The sequence below is a fragment of the Rhinopithecus roxellana genome, chromosome 18 (assembly GCF_007565055.1).
Source record: "Rhinopithecus roxellana isolate Shanxi Qingling chromosome 18, ASM756505v1, whole genome shotgun sequence".
NCBI classification, from domain to species: Eukaryota; Metazoa; Chordata; class Mammalia; order Primates; family Cercopithecidae; genus Rhinopithecus; species Rhinopithecus roxellana.
In genome coordinates, this window is record NC_044566.1 from 14,703,837 (window position 1) to 14,724,995 (window position 21,159).

A 21,159-nucleotide genomic window follows, 5' to 3' on the forward strand; every position below is an offset into this window, starting at 1 on the left:
AAACTAATCATGGAAATAGGGAGATTAAGTAGTTTTTGCTGCATAGCAAACCACCTGAAAAATCAGTGGCTCTCAAAAAAGCATTTGTTATTGCTAATGAGCCTACAGCTAAACTGGATGGATATAATGGGTCTTTTGGCGCCAGCCATGCTCACTCATGCATTGGACTAAGCTGGCAAGAATACTGAGGGCTGGCTGATCTAGGATGACATCACCCCATGTGTGGAGGTTGGCTAGCTATTTGTCAAGTGGTCTTGTTCTGATAGCATGGTATATATCCTAGAGAACAGAATAAAATGTGCAAGGCCTTTTGAAGCCTAGACTGACCAGACTCACTAACATTCTAGCACTTCTGATTCTTCGTATTGATCAAAGCAAGTCATAAGGTCAGCTTAGATTCAAGCAGTGGGAAATAGACCTCTTTTAATGAAGACATAAAGCATTGCATTGAGCATGGATAGAGGGAGGGACAATTTCGAAAACCAATTTCTCATGCTCTTCCCTGTGGTCCTAATAATTCACATCCCTTATATGTGCAACATACATTCAGTTTACCTCAAAAGGCTTCAAAGATACATCCAGTCATAACAGCAGGGTCAAAATTCATAATCTTATGATCAATATCAGCCCAGACACAATTACTCAGATTATCATCTTTTGATATGGGGACTCATGAATTAAAAAAATATTATCTGTCTCCCAACATACCCAGGATACAATGAAGAGACAGGATAACTACCACAGATATTCCCATTTATTATGAGGAGAGGAAAATGGGAGGTATAATGCTATCACTGTAGATCTATAGAAATTCTAAACTACATGGAGTCTATCTCAAGAGTGAGAAGTGTTACATGAACAGACCTAGTTTCTACTTCCTGGAAATATCTCTCCAGTCCATTGATTTATGGAACTCTTGGTTTCTCCCTTCAGGATATTCTTTTTTATTTATTGATCTCATTGGTTACTTTGAAAATATTACCTGCACAAAAGGATAAATATCTTTCTAGGATCAATCCATATTCATAGCAAGTTAAAGGGCAAGAGATCTGTTTACAATTTGAATAGTTTTCAGACCCTTTAACCCTACTACATGCTGGGGCTCTTCATCAACAAAATCCTTTTCAAAAAATATTTGGGTTTCCTATGTGTCCAATTGTAGTTAATTCCATTTAACTAAACCCACATAGAGCAAGCTCAAGAACTCTGAAACTTCCCAGTCTCCCAAATGAGATTAAATCTGTGAGATTTAGCTAGAATTGTCTGCAACGTTTATGATTAGAGATTTATAGATGTAATTTTCTGATTTGATAGATGATAATTGTTTTCAGAATAGTCTTCCTACTATCAAAAAATTAATAAAATTATTACTATTATTATTATTATTTTTTGAGACAGAGTCTCGCTGTGTCACCCAGGATGGAGTGCAGTGGGCGATCTTGGCTCACTGCAAGCTCTGCCTCCCGGGTTCACGCCATTCTCCTGCCTCAGCCTCCCGAGTAGCTGGGACTACAGGTGTCCACCACCTCGCCCGGCTAATTTTTTGTATTTATAGTAGAGACAGGGTTTCACCATGTTAGCCAGGATGGTCTTGATCTCCTTACCTCATGATCCACCCACCTCAGCCTCCCAAATTGCTGGGATTACAGGCATGAGCCACTGTGCCCGGCCAATAAAATTAATTTTTAATAAAAAAACAGCAAAGGTAAAGAGTAAAAAAAAATAACATAAAATATAGTTTATAAAGGTTTCTAAAAAACATTGGTGACAACAGGACTTGTATGGTAAGATGCTAGAAATGAAGGAAGTTCAAAGATATGGGTCATTTATTGGGCACTGTTTTTCACTCAAGCCATTTGTGAACTGGAAAGTGGTAAGCTATAAGACTGAAAAGTAGAGATTTTGATAGGCTATTGAGTCCAAGGGAAAAATAAAACAAAAAAAAAACCTTCACTTCAGTGGTGTTGGAAAAGGCAGTTGTTTGGAGATTGCCAATCCTTGCATGGTTTCGTACAAATGAGCCTCTATCCTGGAACATTTTCTTACCTGGAAATAATGAGCTCTCATACTCTGTTCTGAGCATCTTACCTTTTTTAAGAATATCTTTACTTGTTTCAGGTTTGATGAGTACTTGTTTCTACTTAAATGTCTGTATCATACTGCACCTGGCCAAGTCCACTGCTATATCTGTCCCGGAAGGGGAACACTTCTAGTGTTCTTCACTTCTAGGTACAAGATGAGTGCATGTAGACCATCTCCCTGCTTTAACTACAGGGCAATATCCACTAGCCATGGGAAACTAAAGCTCACTATTAAAGCAACTAGCCATAGAGAACCGAAGCTCACCATTGAAGCAAAATTTGTTCTCTTCTCTATGCGAATAAAGCATCAATTCACCTAGTGTCTGTCTGATTTGTGGCATTCTTGATGATCCTGAATCTGTAAATCATACAGTGGGTTTACACCCTGAAACTGCTGCTGATGGTGGTAGTTATTGTTATGTTCTTTGCTATCCTTCATGCATTGAAACTCTTACCCAGGAAGTGGTAATAGTTGTCACTTGCTCAATAAGTGGATACCAAGAAAGAAGGTAAAGAATAGCACCTTGGGATTTTTAGTTGAGACAAGTTAGAAGCAAGAACAAATAACAAAATTAACAGCCAAGACCAAGCCTAAAACACAGAACAATCAGTAAAATTAACAGCCAGGAACAAGCCTAAAACGCAGAGTAAATAGTTTTTATAGTGATTGGCTTAAGGTGATTTGTCTCTTTATTGCTTAGCATAAGCAAAAAAAAAATACTCCCAGAGGCTGAAAATATGACCTGGTGACCCAAACATTTCTGTATAATTATACACGTGTCTCTGACATCCAATAAGAAAAAAAAAAAAAGTCATGCAAATTCACAAAATTGACTAAAAATAAAGAAAAGAAATGAACAATACACACAGTTGCAAAATATTTAGATATTTTGATCCAGACATTTGATGTATCAAACAAACAAGGACTTTGAAATAACTGTATTTAATATGTTAGGCAAATTAAGTGACAATGTGAAGAATTGTAACAGACAAGTGAAAACTGTCAAATAACCTAGTAGAATTTACAGAAATGGAAAAAATGTTATCTAATTGATGGGACTGTCAATAGATCGGATAGCCACTTCTACATGGCGTAAAGTATGAAAGAAAGAAGAAGCCGGGCACTATAGCTCACGCCTGTAATCCCAGCATTTTGGGAGGCCGAGGCAGGCGGATCATGAGGTCAGGAGATTGAGACCATCCTGGCTAAAACGGTGAAACTCCGTCCCGACTAAAAATACAAAAAAAAAAAAAAAAAAAAAAAAAAAAAAACAAACAAACAAAAAAAAAAACCTGAGCGTTGTGGTGGGCGCCTGTAGTCCCAGCTACTTGGGAGGCTGAGGCAGGAGAATGGCATGAACCCAGGAGGCGGAGCTTGAGGTGAGCCGAGATTGCGCCACCGCACTCCAGCCTGGGCGACAGAGCGAGACTCCGTCTCAAAAAAAAAAAAAAAGAAGATATGACTGGTGACATAATGAGAAAATGAAAGTCATTTTCTACAACTCTTACACTCTGCTAAAGCAGCCTGAACCTTAGTGAACGGAAATGCACTGCATCGTTCTTTGGTCAAAGTAGGATGCTACAAATGTGTCCGCCAGTTAGAAATGATCCTTGCCACTTCCATCACTGCATAATTTCATGTTAGTGCTATTTAGCTTGTGTATTTTCTCACAACCGATGTATTTTTTCCTTTTTAATTTAACAGACTTCTAGTGTATTTGTAAACTCATTTTCTATAGATATGTGTCTAGGATTAGCATTAATGAAGCAATAGTGATGTACATGGATTCCACAGAAAGCTGTATGGAGACTTAGGCATGCGTTATTCTGATTTCTGTAATATGATCACTAAATGGCTTTAAAAAATATACTAATAAAATTCTAAAAACAAATTCATGCTTTATAATCTCGTTTTGCAACTTGAAACATTCGCAAATCACATATTTACATACTGTGTATCAGATATGAGATATTGTTGTCCTATAGAGAGAATATAGTCATTTCATTCTGTTTCGTAAGTAGGAGACTAATAATAAATTTATGAATAAACAACTAAATCAACTCATCTTATTTTATGACTTATTAGTATTCTCATTAAAATGACATAGTAAACATGGGTGGATGTAGCACATAAAAATCATTCTGATAAAAGAATAAATACATCAATATTGATAGAACAAAACAATTAGAAAGATGACTATTTGGAGACAAGCCTAAAAACATGAGCAGGAGCTATTTACAAAAGAGTCTAGAATGTTAGGTTAAAGAGTAGTTTAGTTTTACTAACTCCTATATTCTTTATATCTCAATTTAGATGTCACTATTTTCAGGAAATAATTCTCCCGTTATACCTAGCCCCGTATATAACTTCTAAAATTTGAATTTCTAACAGCTAATTCAAATTTAGGTTGTCAGTAACTTTTCATTTGCAATTTCTTCTCACATCTCCTACCCTATTTCTCCTGCCTCAAACCCATAAGTGATTATTTTTGTGTTAACACTGTCTATTCCAAGTGTCACATGCTAAAAACCTGAAGGCAGTTCTGTTACCACCTTCATTTGTTCACTAGGCTCAGTATATCCCATGTCCAGTCTACTCCCCTTCTTCTATATGAAACAGATTCACTCTCTTCATTTATTTTTTGCCCACAAAAGTTTCAGCTCAAACCATGATCTCTCACATGGCTATTCTTTCTGTTCTTCCTGCATTTGTTACTAACTCCTTGGTACTCTGCATCATCTGCTCTAGGAACACATCCAAATGTGTTACTCCCATATTGACAGTTTTCAGTGAACTTCCACAGTTCATTAAAAATATTTTGATGGCCTAAAAAAGTATTTTCATGGCATTAAAAAAAATTTATGATCAGACTCCTGACTATGTCTCCAATTTTATTTCTCATGTTAAATCTCTACTTTCTTTGAACTTGTTTTCCATTTACTCTGTCCTCTCAATTCACATAACATCACGGTCCTCAGATAATTTAAGATAGCAACATAGATTGTATCCTTAGGTACTTTTTTCCCATATATTTGTCAGTCTCTTCTCTCTATCTTTTCTCCTCCCCAAATTCGATCTCCTTTTCTCTCACTCCTCTCTCTCCATATGTAAATATGTGTGTCTATGTGTGTGTGATGTGAGAGAATATTATATATACACACATATGATAAAAGCCATCAAACACATATGTATCACATATAATTATTCTCTCATATATATTTTTGTGTATGTGTTACATGGTTGATTATACTCATATTTTCTTTTTTCATTAATGGGCACCTTATTGTGTCAATTAGGTTTAAAAGTATTTGCCTTCTTTCAGTTCTGGAAAAATTACAATTAATTCTTTTTAATTTCTAAAGGCTTCTAGAGAGTAATAGTAGCTATTCTACAAATAAATAAGAATTTTACTTAGTGTATATTTTCTTTTTTCTTTCTTTCTTTTTTTTTTTTTTTTTTTTTTTTTATGAAATGGAGTCTTGTTCTATCACCCAGGCTGGAGTGCAGTGGTTCAATTTCAGCTCACTGCAAGCTCCGCCTCCCGGGTTCATGCCATTCTCTTGCCTCAGCCTCCAGAGTGGTTGGGACTACAGGCGCCCACCACCACGCCCGGCTAATTTCTTGTATTTTTGGTAGAGATGGGGTTTCACCATGTTAGCCAGGATGATCTCGATCTCCTTACCTTGTCATCCACCCGCCTTGGCCTCCCAAAGTGCTGGGATTACAGGCGTGAGCCACCGTGCCCAGCCTGTAGTGTACATTTTCTCAACAATATTAGACTATAGAAAACACCAGACATTTGGAAAATATTAATTTTGACATAGAATGTAATAGCAAATTATGTTATCAGTTGAAATTGTGACCTATAAAAAATACACTCTCTTACATGGAAGGGATCTGACATTTTTCTTTCTCACACTTTCTTAACATCTTTTAAGGGTCAGAATAAAAATAAAAATAATACAAAAAATTATGCTAATAACCCACTCCTTGCAAAAAATCATGAAAAAAAAAAGCTTTCTTCATAAGATAAAAAGACAAGAATGTCTACTCTCACCATTTCATTTAACATAGTACTGGTGGTTCTATCCAAGGCAATTAGCCAGGAATAGAATCAATGACATTTAGAGTGGACAAGATGAATAAAACTATATTTGTTTGCAGTTACATAGCCCTATATTTTTAAAATCTTAAGAAATCAAGAAACACACACACTTATTCTCACTTATTGAGTAAATATTAATAAAATATTTTGGAATAAATTTAACAAAATAATTGCAAGACATATACACTTAAAACCATAAAACGTTGAAAGAAAGTGAAGAATATATAAATTAATCAAAATACATCTCATGTTCCTGGGAGAGAGATTTAATATTTTTAAGATAGCAATTCTTTGTAAATCAACCTACAGGTTAATGATATCTTTATCATAACTCCACCTGCTTTATTTGTAGAAATCACTAATTTTACTTTAAAATTCATATGGAAGTGGAAGATGCCCTAGAATAAGCAACACAATCTTGAAAAATAAGAAATAGAGGACTCACACTTCTTAATTTCAAAACTCAATACAAAGCTACAGTAACCAATAGAGTGGGGCACTTTCATAAAGAGAGCCATACTGATCAATAAGATATAATTGAGAGTTGAGAAATAAACTCTAACAGTTATAGTCAATTGATTTTGACAAATGTTCCAAGAGAATTAAATGGGATAAGAATAGGCTTTTCAGCAAAGGGTGTTGGTGCAGTTGTGTATTCAAATCCCAAATAATGAATCTGTACATCACAAAATATATATAAAAAAATAGAAATTGATCAAAGGCCTAAATATAAAAGCTAAGAATATAAATCTCTTAGAAGAAAACATAGGCATAAATCTTTGTGATCTTGGGTTAGGAAATGGCTTTAAATGTACAAGTAGCAACAGAAGAAAAAGTAGATACAATGGACAATTCCAAAGTGAGCCAGGCGTGAGCCACCATGCCCAGCCCTAAACGCTCTACTTAATTTGGAAATGGTTCATCTGGGGTTTAGGGGAGGAGCCCACTTTTCTTGAAAATATCATACCAAACATAATTGTGTCTCATTAAATGCAAGAGGAAGAAAGATAAAGACACAGTACAAACATGAAAGAGCATGACACATTATACAAAATCTTAGAAATTTCAAGCAGATGAACTTAAGTGGAATGGCCCAAAAGTAAAACACAAAATGTGTTTGAATTTGATGGTAGTGAGAACAGGGTCTAGTCTCACACTTTTTACTACACAAATATTCTCTAACTTCTAAAATGTTTGGCCATAGTGTTGGATCTAAATTATACACCTACCAAATTCCACAGCTTTTATTCTTTATTTTGTATCCCAATCATTAAGGTGGCTTTAAAATTTGTCAGTGTTGCAATTACTCATATCTTTCATCCATAAATGTTACGAAGTTTTAAGACGAATGTCTGTTTTACTCCATGAAAACATGATTAATCTTATAATCTTTATCCTTTAAAATGTTTCTTCATTCTTACCACATCACCATAGGCAAATAGCTCATTTTTTATAAGCTTTTTCATTGTTCATTTTTATGAATGCTACAGGTCATCAATCAGATGGATACCTTTATGATGGTAGTGTTTTCATGTGCTGATATATTTCTTAAGTTAAAAATACTATTTTATAAGAATAAATAAAGGCTATATCTAAGTTGAAGTTCCCACAAAATAATATATATTTTGTGCTTTTCTCCATGAGGTACTTTGGGACCTATATAATGCCAAGATAACTAGACATTTGAAATAAAAAATGCAAACTATTTTTACTAAATTAAAATATTTAATAGCATCTGTTATGCATGTTTAGAATCAATTTGATATTTTACCTTTATTTTTCAAATGTATCCTATCAGCTGGTTTGATTCAGTGGTGGAGACTCAGCTAGCATGGTCCCTGTGTCTGGCTCTGAAACACCAAATTGTGCTGGGATGAACATAGAGTGGGAGCAATAGGCTCAGAGAATCTTTTCCAATCCTGTTAAGGCAAAAGAGGAGAAAGAAACAGATGTGGGTTTGAAGAAATTTTGTCTACATGGCAGAAGAAACTATCTGGCTACACTGAATAAAAGATCAATCCACATTAACGTAAATACTATGTGTTTTATTTGGCTCAAGTAAATATGAAATTCTGAGAGTTTCTGAAAAGATAGTACAAGTTAACATCATTTCCCCTTCTTTTGTGAAACTGAATTTTAACTATAGTGTTATTTTCATACATTTCCATTTTAAACATTTTAATAGGTTCCCAATATCACTAGCACTGTGTAAAGGATATAAAATATATATTATATGAATATCATATTAATGATTAAAAAGGAATATTAAAAACATGAATTAAGATAACTATATTAGCCTATAATCCCAGAACTTTGGGAGGCCAAGGCGGGGGAATCATGAGGTCAGGAGATCTGGAACACCCTGGCCATTATGGTGAAACCCTGTCTCTACTAAAAATACAAAAATTAGCTGGGCATGGTGGCATGCGCCTGTAGTCCCAGCTACTTGGGAGGCTGAGGGCTGAAGCAGGAGAATCACTTGAACCCAGGAGGCAGAGGTTGCAATGAGCTGAGACCATGCCACTGCACTCCAGCCTGAGCAACAAGAGTGAAACTTAAACTTTGTCTCGAAAAAAAAAAAAAATGCTTTCAAAGATATAAGTGAGATATCTGGGTAGATTGGGATTTCTCTTCTCCAGTAAGAATCACACACTTATTTCCTTTACCCCATTCTCCTAAATAAGATCACACAATATGGCCAAATAATGTTGACACGGGAGTTAGTATCATAGGGTATAAAAATCTGGATTCTATGGTAGCTGCTTTAACTACTTAGTAATCCAGCAATGAGTGTTGCTATATTGAATAGACCAACGCAATTACAGGAAAATGTTTATGGGCCATGCATAAAATCAAGTTGTAAAGACACTTCTTAGGTGTGCCCATTAATTTGCTTAGACTTGTCTCATTGTCTGAGACAAGTGAGGTGAATAGAAGACATTAAAAACAATATTATGGAAAGATATTAAAGTTGTTGGAACTTAGTATTTAATACCACCTATTAATCTAGTAGTTTTTTGAATTCCAGAAACTTGCAATACTAATTGAGAATCGAAAATTTGATTATTGAGTAGAAGTGAGATATTCTCTTACACCACTTTACTCTTGCCTGTTTCTAGCCATCGACAGCAGGGAAATGAAAGAGTAGGCATTAAGAGAGGGTAGCTATTTAAGAAATAATATAAAAATTGTGACTTCAGGATAAAAGCTCAGAGAAAAAAGCAAACCTCTGCCTGTTGAAACTTTACTATTGCCACTCATTGGTATACAGTGTCTGCTTAAATGAGGGAAAGAATCTTAGAAACACTAAGATAACTAAAACTACCAGCACGGTATGGACTAGGCTTTTAGGTTTCTTTGCCTCCTGTAAATGAGATTCTCCTATCCTTCTCTACCTATACACTGCTGTTTAGTTCTTTGAAATTGATAACAACAGTTCAATAATAAGAGTATGTCTAAAAGCCATTTCCAAGAAGAGGTTAATAAGTACTTACTTTCACTTGCTTTTGCAATGAACTCATTGCAAAGCTACATTAAAACATAATGGCATTGACATAGCACATATTGCATTAAGGCTGAACCATATTTTTTTTTAGATTTGCAAGCAATGTCATTTTGTCATATTTCATAGATTTGAAAATGTGTCATAATTGGCTATCTCTCAAGAACTCTGGACTCACACATGTGTGATAAGAATAAGAAAGTATCAGCCAGTAATTAGTCAGCTTTCTTTTTTCTTTCCTAAATGTTTTTTTGGACACAATAGTCTACTCTGAGGCAACTTAAAAATAAGAGTTAATCTCAGGTCAGTTTATAACAAAGTCCTGTATCTCACCAGAATTTACATCAGACAATAAAATGTGCTTTAAACAGCTTTCCTTTAAAAGACGATGAATGAACAAATGCATTGGGGCATATTTGTTTTCTCATATATGATGTGCAAAAGCCAAATTGGCTTGCATTTTAGAACATTCTGATACTAATTATTATGTACTGGTAAAGCATACTGTACAGTGCAATTTCCCATGAAAATAATCCCTGCCTTAAGGGTTTACAGCTTGAATATTCAAAATCGTCCAAGCAGTACAATTCAGACATATGCAGCTTAGCAAGCTGACTGGTAAAAAAAAAAAAAACTGGCACTGGTGTCTTAGTTAAACTCCTGTACCAACACCATGGGTACAGGCACAAGCAGACATGATCTGCTCAATGTTTGTGAAATACCAATGAGTATTCAATAAAACATAGCTAGTAGATTTCTACACAGTTCTCTAATATTAAGCCCTATTAAAGTGAACAAATAAAGAAGAGTAAAATATTTGCATCCATATTCTTAAATTGGTTGATTTGGGGCATAAAAATAGAAGACTGTCTGGTTCATTTTTCAACCTTTGATGTACTAATCCTGTGATCCCGTGATTACTGAAAACATACTGATAACATTAAGTCTGCTTTATTCTCACATTGTATTCAGGGTAAATTATTGATGGGAAACTTCAAAGAGGAAAAGTGAGCATTGGTGAGTTAAAAGGATTTAAAACAAGAGTGGATAAAAAAAATGTAAGTGTAGCCAGGTGCCGTGGCTCACACGTGTAATCACAGCCCTTTGGGAGGCCGAGGCAGGCGGATCACAAGGGCAGGAGATCCACATCATCCTGGCTAACAGGGTGAAACCCTGTCTCTACTGAAAATACAAAAAATTCGCTGGGCGTGGTGGCGGGCGCCTGTAGTCCCAGCTACTCGGGAGGCTGAGGCAGGAGAATGGTGTGAACCTCGGAGGCAGAGCTTGCAGTGAGCCCAGATCGCGCCACTGCACTCCAGCCAGGGCGACAGAGCAAGACTCTGTCTCAAAAAAAAAAAAAAAAAGAAAAAAAAGTAGGTATTTTTAAAATCAAAAGATATATCACATATTTAGCAAGTTTTAAAGTCTTTGACTGTATAAAGGCTTTTTTGAAAGTCATATTCCATATATAGATATATATCTGAACTCACCTCAAATATAAAATATATTAATAATTGTTTCTAAGTCGATTGTCACTGAAGAGTCCTAATTGATGAATGCCAGCTATAAAAAACATATACATGCAAACGGTTTCTTTTCTGGAGCTCGTATCCCAGTATTCCAAGATACTGTATGAACAGATCTAACATGAAAACACAATATAAAACTGTAAGATGATTATATTTACATTGTTTGTATGTATACCTGATATATTACACAGACATACCAAAGATACTGAATATTTTAGTGCTGGTGTCAGGAAGAAACACGCCTGATTTGAATTTCAAATTTATTTTTATATGTAAACTCATACCATATATAATATTTATATATATATAATAGTTTGTTCATATATAATAGTTATGTATGCTTAAAAGTAATATGATAAATATAACACAATTGTGTTTTAACATCATAAATAACATCTGTGGTTTATCTGAGAATCTACCTTCTCCTTAGGCTATTTTCTCTTTTTTAAACTTAAAAGTATAGTTTATTTTCAAATAATAAACCTGCCCAAATTTGATATTTTGGTTTTCTCCATTTTTTTAAACTAAGGAAGCTTTAAAAAATGGTACTGGGAAAGATTATAATCAAACTATTATAAAAAACTTACTAAAAGTATAAAGTGTAAAGTAGATAGGGTTAGAAAAGGCGATATTTAAAATATAACCATGTATTCTATATTATAAAATAATAGAAGTTATTTTCTACAACTTGAATAAAGATAAAGTCACCATGCTCATATCTGAAATAGCTATTAGCATAATCCAAGATACATCACATCATATAGTATATCCAGGCACAGTGGAATTTAAAAACTAATTTTTGAATGAATAACTATATCCTACTTAAATGTCAAACAGAACAATATTTTTTTGCAAAGTAGTGAGGCTATCCTTTGTTCAAGAAAAGTATGCTTACTCTATCCCCAAAGGATAACAATTCAATCTGATTAGCTACTCTGTCCAGAGTCAAGTCAGGGGCCCTGCATATTCCTTGGTCTGTCATGTCCACACACCACTTACTCAGTCTCTAATTTATAAACAAAATGAATCACTGATAGACCTGTATAATAAAGTGGGAAAAATGGGAATCTATTAAATAAATGAATTAAATGTTTAACAAAGAAAGAAAAGTATGGGTAGATGCATAGTTCTTATTTCTGCAACTTGTTACAGACATTCTTTTTTTGTTTGTTTGTTTGTTTTGAGACGGAGTCTCGCTCTGTCGCCCAGGCTGTAGTGCAGTGGTGTGATCTCGGCTCACTGCAAGCTCTGCCTCCCGAGTTCACGCCATTCTCCTGCCTCAGCCTCCTGAGTAGCTGGGACTACAGGCGCCCGCCACCTCGCCCGGATAGTTTTTTGTTATTTTTTTTAGTAGAGACGGGGTTTCACCGTGTTAGCCAGGATGGTCTTGATTTCCTGACCTCGTGATCCACCCGTCTCGGCCTCCCAAAGTGCTGGGATTACAGGCTTGAGCCACTGCGCCCGGCCCAGACATTCTTTATTACATGTTCTGTGCTTCATTTTCTTCCCTCTCAAACTGCACATTTTAGTATGGATTCTATTACTGATGGTGCGACCTAGCCCTTTATTCTTTAAAAAATATAAGCCCTTAGTTGATCCACTTTTAAGAGAGAGAGAGAGAGAGTGGAAGTGAAGTCTGCCAGTGGAAGTGAATATACACTTTCTGAGCGTGTTTTTCTTAATCCCCAACATTTATGCCGTATTTCCTGGTGATAACAAGTATTATCAAACAATTAACACACTCTACCCCTCTTTTTTGGTCTTTTCCCCCCATTTGTTCAATTACGTGAGGAACCTGAATTGGCTTAGTTGAATTTTTATAATTCAGTTAAATTAACCTGTTGTAATCATTCCTTCTTTGTGTTCAAAGATTGTTATAGAGTAGAGCTCAGCGTGCCCCAGTGAAGAACAAAAGTAATCTGTGCATGAGTCAGGAGTTGTAATAACAAGTACAATTTATACTTCTAACCCTTATTTTCCAAGAGTACATATTATACCTCTTAAAAAATCACCATAGACTTTTACTGATACAGAACATTTACTCCAGGCCCTCTAGGTGGTTTCTCAAAGGGATATGAACTTTGAAGAGTTTGGGGAAAATGAAAAGACTAGTGAATCTGTAAACATTCACTGAGTGCTCTATTTATTTTGCTGTAAAATGAGTTTCTAGATTAGATTAGGTTTTATTTTCTATAGTTTTCTTTTTATTAATGAAATCTTTCATGCACATATCTATTTGACAGAGGCTATAACACACGTCTGTTTCCTAGAAGCGAATGATTCTGCAGTGAGTTTATGGAATCAGCCTTGGCAACCTGACCTGTTAACATGAGAAGGGTGTTGTAAAGATGTTGGCTGGCAGAGACAGCGAGACAGCGAAAGCGCGCGCGCGCGAGAGAGGTTTATAACCAGTCATTTTAGAGATGAGAGAATGAATAAAGACAAGGACTCATGAAATTCAGGCTTTCTAATAGCTACGTTAATGTGGGGTTTAGATCAAAATCCTGAGAGACACAATCCCAAATGTCATATTCTGAATGTTACATCCCTAAAGATCGAAATTCCTAAAGTCTAAATCCCAAAATGTCAAGGTCCTAAATGACTAAAATTCCAAAAGTCACAATCCCCAAAGATTAAAACCCCAAATGCTGAAACCCTGAAAGCCTAATCCTGGGGACGGCATTAGTGCGTTTTTGTTTGTATGCAGGATAGTTAAATCATGTTAGTTGCATCATGTTAGGTAGAATGATTACATTGTTATTACCTTTATTTTCATTCTCAGAAAATTCAGGCAACTGGATTAGTTACAAAAAATGGCAAAACTTCTATTTTAAGACGAAAACTTTCATTTTAAAATATATCATTTGCCTGCATTGGCATTCCTTCCAGCTGATGACATTCAAGGAGCTTTTAAAGAATTAAAGCCAAATTTGCCCGAAGAAGCCAGTGAAGTTACTGATAGGTTCGAAAATAATTATTTGCATGGTAGCTTTTAAAGGCACTTACTCAACAGTCTTCCTGTTTGATAACCAGTGTTGTTTCCACCAAATCTATGCCCTGCATGTAAATGCATGTGGAATGGATTGCTGTGTACCCAAAACAACATATAAAAATCGTTAGAAAAAAAAAAAAAAAGGATGGGAAAACATAATGGGAAATACTGATGCCAATGTCTGGGAAATCACAGAATAATTTTTAAAAGGTCAGCATCATGTAAAAAGTGAATGTGAACATATTCTCTGAGGAGAGCCATGTCCTAAAAGAAAAAAAAAAAAAATGCCGCTATTCATTGTGATGCCAGACTTCAAAATTTAGTAAATGATAGTGAAAGTTGACCAGATCTTATGGACTATCTCTGTGCAGTTTCCTATAATCTATCCCTGTAATACACTTTTTCATGTCAAATTTAGTTTTTAATTGGTTTCTTTCTTCTTTTCTTTTTTTTTTTTTTTTTGTCAAAATTGTCATCATGTATGTCATTTTTGCATCATTTTCAATAATGGAGATACAAATTGTGTGGAGAATTCTAGAGAGTTTTATTTCTTTTGTGCATTTTTTGGGCAAATTTGGCTCCATGAAAGTGCATTATCACAGGTTGACTTTGTGTGTAAGCATTGTGTGCAGATGTAAAAATGTTGAAACTTTTTCAGTAGTTGAAGAGATGTCCTTTTTCTACATCTTCATTTGTGAAAGAGGAAGTGTCTTCAGCCTCGTCTCTTCAGGTGGCTTCATATAAGGTTGGTCACCCACCACAAATTTTCACTGATCTCCTCAAATGACAGATCATTCATCATGGTTTTGCAGATTATTGCAGTTATAAAGCCGGGTGCATGCAATTACCAGCCATACTGATATGTGTTGATACATTTCTCTTTTTGACTTCTTGTTTTATGAATATAGTTCATCTGTTCATAGCTGTTATACCCATGCAACTGTCATTAGCATACTTGAGTGTTTGTTCATGTTTGCAGTAATATGTATGGTATTAGTGCCTATTTTATTTTGTAAGTGATCTATGAAGTTTCTGTCTTTTTCTTTTTCTTTCTTTCTTTTTTTTTTTTTTTTTCTGAAATGGAGTTTCATTCTTGTTGCCCAGGCTGGAGTGCAGTGGGGCAATCTCGGCTCACCGCAACCTCCACCTCCCGGGTTCAAGGGATTCTCCTGCCTCAGCCTCCTGAGTAGCTGGGATTACAAGCATGCACCACCACTCCCAGCTAATTTTGTATTTTTAGTAGAGATGGAGTTTCTCCATGTTGGTCTGACTGGTCTCAAACTCCTGACCTCAGGTGGATCTGCCCACCTTGGCATCCCAAAGTGCTAGGATTACAAGTGTGAGCCACCGCACTCAGGCTGTCATGTTTTTATATGTTTCTCAAAGAAATTCCCTCTTTGGAAATGTGAATAAGCATCTTTTAAAATTTTTAAATTATTTTTCCAGAATTACATTTTTGGGGATTTTGCTCTTTCTGGATTTCAACCTTGAGGATATAGCCTTGGGATAGTGTCTTTCAGAATTTTCGTGGGCTCCTGTTAATGTCCTCTTTGGAATGATTCAGTGAGAATCGTATTATATTTTGTTTACCTCTTTTGCCAGTTGTGGACCTAAAAGCTCTAATTATGTCTCTATATAAATAGAAAAGTAAAATTGATCTGTATGACACCAGATGGACTAGTATTAACTCTGTTTTCATCTTGAAGACATTTACATTAAACAAGCATATCCTCCAAATATGAAAAGATGACATAAAAATGAGGAGGTCAAAAATCCAATCTCTGGATCGATGTCACTGCACAAAACAATACCACAAGAAATAGTGATTCTGATGATATCTTAGACAATGTGCTGGGGACAGGGGAACAAAGAGAAAGTACAAACTATACTTTAGTAATGGAAATGTTACATGTGGAGAAAATTTCATTTTTAATGAATACATTAATTAGGAAAAAGATGTTCTCATTTCTATTGAGAAGAAATTTGGAGTGTAGAAAAAAGCTAAAATTGTAAAAAGTGAGATATAAGATGTATATAAAATAAGATAACATCTTGAAAACAGTAATACTTTATACCAAGCAAAAAATAATACTGTAGATTATCATCCCTGTATATATGCACATCTGTTATATCTCTATATTAAATTAAATATTTGGCATTACTCTATATTTTTATTCTTATAATAAATATAATATACTTATTTTAAAAGGTATTTTTAATATAAAGAGGCAAAGTTGTTTTAAAAGAAGCTTACTTCCAACTTTGCATTGAATGCCAAGGAAAATGCAAAGCATGATACATTGATGAGAACGTGCTTTATTGGCTTATTTTGCCAAAAACTGCTCTGTGTTTATATGTTACAAAGCATGATGATACATATGGTAACACATACTTGATTCTCATATCAACAACCAGTTGCCAAAATTTACTCACACATTGTTTTGCTTCAACTAATATTTGCTTTTTAAAGAAGCACTATGTGCTCATTTGTCACTGATAATTGTTAATAAATATCTTGGTGATAGTAAAAGGAAGGCACAAAATAAAATATTTTAGCAATATTTATAGAAATATGATTAGAAAATTGATCACTGTATTGTCTTTAAAATGACAATGTTTCATTGAGTTTTCAATGTCTTCACATCATTTTAATAATCATATTATATCTCTTTGTCTGACACCCTCAAAGTGGTATTTCTGATGCCCGTGGTTCCTTACTGTGGTATAAGAAACAGGTGTAAGTGTTACCATAGTTATTTGGTACTTTGCATCATTTAAAGAACTCACAAATTACAAGTTCATGTGGCATGTTAAAGTTCATATTTCCGCTTGTCCTTATACTAAGACCTTAGGAAACCTATGAATAGCACTCCTCTTCAGTACTCAAACAAGAGAGATAGACACAGAAAAAGGCAGACGGACATAAAAAATATCATTTGTATTTCTGATAATCACTTATCAGTAGGATATGGCTTCAATATGTGTCCACAATAAGCTTCCTATTAACAAACTAAAAGAATTACACAGGTTTTCTTCCTCCCCTTCTATATTCCCCACCTCTTCATCCCTATCACTTGCACAACTGAACCCTATAGGCCTTTGCCAACAGGAACAAGCTCCTGTTACCACACAGAAGAAAACCAAACAGAATGATTCATTCCTGCAGTCAGCCTGGCTCCCTAAAGAACTCACTGAAGAAATGACTGAGCCACAAGGAGTGGGTATATTTCCCCTCACATTTGATATAAATCTGAATATTTTCATATGAAGTTCCCACACATCTCTTAACTTAAAAAACTCCCTTATATAAGTTGATATCTTTGTATATGCTTTCTCAAACTCTTTTTGTCTCCAAAAAATACAAAAATAAGACATTCCAATTTCAGTTGTGTGACTGAATGAGGGCAAGCACGGTAACAGTCTCAGCTACCATAAATCACACACCTGAAAACCTTTGTTCATGGGACTTTCATCACAGATGTCAGCATTCTCCTTGTTATCGTGCCCAAAGCAGGATGAGATCTGCAGAAGCAGACCATTTGATGTGAGTCTTTCCTTCCACTGACAGAATAAGAGCTGTATTCTGGTATAGACCTCTTGAAATGGATTCTACTGGGATAGGTGTTTCTCTAACAGAAGTGAGGTACAAAGTCATTGTGAATTATTTGTGTTGGGATTAGAAAAGAAGTGCTTTTTTTTGATATTAACTTTCTTATTTTATCATATTTTGGATATAACTTTCTCCTCTTCTGCAGTTCACACCTCTCCAGGTGAAGACAAGGACAAAGTAAAGCTTTCCCTTGGCACCTGAAGCATTCAACTGGGCTAAGCCGGCCCCTCTCTAGAACTGTGAATATTTGTTTCTAAAATAATACCTACATGCCATTCTGGGCCCTTCTATAGTGTGTATTTTGCTTTTTTCAGTCCAAAACGTGTCAATGAATACATATTTTAAATTACGCTGAATGTAAAAAACACAGTACTTTCATAGCAGAATAAATTAATTTTGTTCTATGTGTTCTGTATTTGAGGGAAACATGCCTCATGTATTTTCATGGGAAATGAAGATTTCCATGGTGGAGCGTTCTCTAACTCTATTCTCCAGGATGGAAGTGTCATCAGTAATCAACAATAGGCAGGTGAGACACATTTTGGTGGAGGAGTAGAGAAGGCTTGTCCATTTGCTTATGTCAATGACACTATCCTGTAAAATTTGTGTAATCCAGAAACCACACTTTTTGTGTGGCTTACAAAAGCTGGATTACAAAAAGCTACAGCATGAAGACGCTTTGATTTGTCTTTCTGATAAACTTACTGTAAGTCCATTTTTCTTATTTTACTTCAAATCACCTACAAATGACATTGTTATTTGTTTACATCCAGTGGCAATTAGGCTATCATAGTAGTATCCTTTGATTTATCAAGGTATAATGAAAACCTACAATGTAACAGGTAATGTATAACATATTGGTGTTAAAAAGATAATAAAATTAAACTATGGTTTCTGTCCTTATACAGTTCATGTCTAGTAGGAGATAGACAAGCAAATAAGCCATTATAAATTAACAAAATAACTTATTATGATGAAAATAGATACTATTTGTCTTTAAAAATGCTGGGTTTAATATACAAAAACATTTTACTAGTTCACCATAACCTTTACCTCTACCTAGGTTTGAGCTTAAGTTGTCTAGATTCATCTAAGTTCTTACAGGCGGCTTACTGCCTCATAACTTTCAAACTATCTTTAGTTCTATGGTACATGCAGTCAATTCAAACCACAGACTTACTTCACATAAAAGTCAAATTGATTACTTGATATTCTATGCGCATCCTAATAGGAATTATACTCACTGACCTTGATACATCTTGTTTGACTACACTTTTCAACAGATTGGCTGTTCTGGTTCTATATAGGAAAAGATTGTATAGGCAATGAATGAGAAAAATTTCATAAATTTCTATCTTTCCAGGTAAAGTAGTGAATAATACAATTTATCAATATTATCAAAAAATGGAAAAGAAAAATGAGGAGGAAATTTACATGAATATGAAAACAAAGATATGTGAGGTTGAAGGAAAATAAAAGTTTAAAATAGATCAGAAATATTGTGGATTATTAACATTAAAATTTGAGTACTTTTTCATAGCAAGCTTGCTCTGCTCCTTCATGAATATACATGTAACTAAAACCAACACTCCTAAAATCCTATGAGAATTAAGAAACCAATTAAAAACAAAACAACATATTGAAAGAGAGGACTATTTGGAAACAACTAAATAGGAGAGACAGGCAATTAATAGTTTGAATAACAGAGGGAAACTAGCAAAAAGTCAATTAGAAGTTAAGTAAATGAAATTTTAAATCACTTAAACAAAAGCTAACTTCTAATTTTGTTGCAGGCAAGTCATTGACTTTTAAAAGATATACTTGAAAAATATGTAACCGCTATGCTACTTCATACTTCTAATAAACAAAGTGAGGGGGAAATGTTTCTGCCTTTAGTTAGCTTCTAAAAGTGTAAAAATGTCTTTATCACTCATGTGTAAGCTCTATCTCCATAGAGAATCTTGTGTTTCATTCATCATTGTAGCCAAGGTTTGGTTCAATTGCTGTCATTCCATTTTAACACATACTAGGCATTGAAATATATGATTAGAACTGGATTGAATGAGTTTTTGGCAAGAGAATTCATTGAAATGCCCCTTTATGTTTCATTCCCACTGCATCAGATAATTAGAAGGAAAGTGTGAAAAGAATTAAGAGTAAAACTGTTTTTAGCTTCTTACATGGCCCCTCCATTTATTTCAAAGGAAAAGCTTGGTGTTATGCATGGCAATTGGTGCATCCCTGGTCCTCAAGGTAGAATTAAGCGTCTTTAGGTGACAAAAACCTAAGAATTTAAGAGAAACATGCATTATTCATAATAAGAAAGTGATTCTAGTTCTTGAAGTCTTAAAAAAAGGGTGATCAAAATCATCAGAATTTGGAACAGCTTCCCTCAAGATTGGGAAAGTTTCCATCAATATAGGGAATGACAGGACTTAGGGTCTGAATAGAAGCAAGAACCCTCGCCTATGTCCCAGTAAGTGGCTCCAGACAATAGCAAAATCTTATATGGAAGGATTGGGGGTTGTCATAAACTGAAGAATAAATTCAAGAAGTCAGGTCTTTTTAGCCCTAGCAAATTGAAATCCCCACCAATCTGACCATATGAGGAGAAGTTAAACTAAGTTTAGAAAATGAAAAATGATCTCACCAAAGTCACTAGTAAAAGAGTCTTCGTTGGCCTCACTTACTAGGTTAATTAATTCTCGGTATTACCTGATCTCATAGCACCACACCTTTACAGCAATTATCACAGCTAATACTTTATATTTATTTGTGAGATTTGCTGTTAAGAGTATAATCTCTAACAGCAGATATCATGCCTATTTTTTCACCTTCTTCTAGACTATAAAAGTCCCATACTAAAAATCAAGTTGATGAATGAATTAATGTACACCCTATTGTATACTCAAGCCTACCAAAGTCATACATAAAAAAACTCTTAAAATAATTTGTAAAGAAACTGATACCACATATATGAATTAGACACAATGTTTGAATTATCAAATTGAGATAAAACATTCAAAAGGAAAGTGACATATGGAAATGTCTTTCACAGGAAAGACATAAGTTGCTAAGGTCCATAATGTTGATGAACTTCAGATATGAAATTGGCCCTTCCAAGTAGGCAGTAAGATGTGTGCCACAACTGGTGTTACCGATTAAAGCTCAAAATACAAATGACTAGAATGTATTTATTTGTTTATTTATTTATTTATTTTTCTACTTCAGTGAGTGTAATATGTAGTTTACAACAAATTGAATATCAAATACTAAGATAGCATTAACCTCTTAAAACTGCAGGATGCAGGATAATTCAGTAAATTAAGGCACATTAAG